Here is a 1,288-nt window from a genome sequence, read left to right on the forward strand (position 1 = left end):
CATCCAGTTATGACCATCAAAGAGTCACAATTATATATGTCAACAATTTCTCAGCAACTTCCTGTGACTAATAGCTGGAGCATGGGGCTCTCCACCACCTATAGCAGCCCGGAAGGGCTCCTGGGCACCCTTTCTTTGGTCCCCAGCCCCTCTCAGTCACGCCAAAGCTCTACCAGGTACCAGCTCTTCCCTGGTGAACCCAGGCCCTGTCTCCATCAAGTCCTCCCCCCAAGAGGTTGTCCCCACGCCCTGGTTGCACAGCCTCTGGGAATGAGAGAGCTCACAAGGCCTGTGTCTCTCACCCAGGCTCCTTACTGGACGGATGCAGACATTGAGGGGAAGTGACTGGCCCAACACCTCAAGGCAAGGTAAAGGCATTTGGTCCTATAGCCTTTTGTGTATAGACCCAGAATGAGCTACACAATTTGCAAGGTCCAGTGCAAAAAAAAAAATTTTAAATTATGCAGGGTCCCTTGTCCAAAAAACATTAAGAAATTCAAGATGGTGACAGCAGTGCCAATCAAACCAAGTGTGTGGTCCTTCTGAGTGTGGGGCCGTGTGCAATCACATGGGTCACATACTCATGAAAATGACCCTTTGTAGACCCCACCTCTCCCAAAGAAATTCCAAAGAGGCAGGGTGAGCAGCTTCAAAAGTGACAGGTTTCAAGCCAAATTAGCCTGGTTAAAAATCCCAACTTCATCTCTCAATTGCTCTGCAACTCTAAGATACATTGCCTAACCCCTCTGGGCCTTAATTTCCTCATCTGTAGAATGAGGATGAGACAGAAAACTGCATACTTAAATCGATACAAGTAGATCTACCATTTGATCCAGCAAATCCACTACTGGGCATCTACCCAAAAGATCACAAGTCACTTTGTGAAAAAGACATCTGCACTCGAATGTCTATAGCAGCACAATTCACAATTGCAAAGTTGTGGAAACAACCCAAGTGCCCATCAATTCATGAGTGGATTAATAAAATGTGGTATATGTATACCATGGAGTACTATTCAGCTTTAAGAAACAATGGTGATATAGAACCTCTAGTATTTTCCTGGATAGAACTGGAACCCATTCTACTAAGTGAAGTATCCCAAGAATGGAAAAACAAGCACCACATGTACTCACCAGCAAATTGGTATTAATGAATCAATACCTCATTGGACATATAGGAATAACATTTATCAGGCGTCGGGCAGGTGGGAGGGGGAGGAGGGGATGGGTATATACAATCACAACAAGTGAGATGTGCAACGTTTGGGGGATGGTCACGCTTGAGGCTC

The sequence above is a fragment of the Microcebus murinus genome, chromosome 7 (genome assembly GCF_040939455.1).
Source record: "Microcebus murinus isolate Inina chromosome 7, M.murinus_Inina_mat1.0, whole genome shotgun sequence".
In the NCBI taxonomy this organism is placed as follows: domain Eukaryota; kingdom Metazoa; phylum Chordata; class Mammalia; order Primates; family Cheirogaleidae; genus Microcebus; species Microcebus murinus.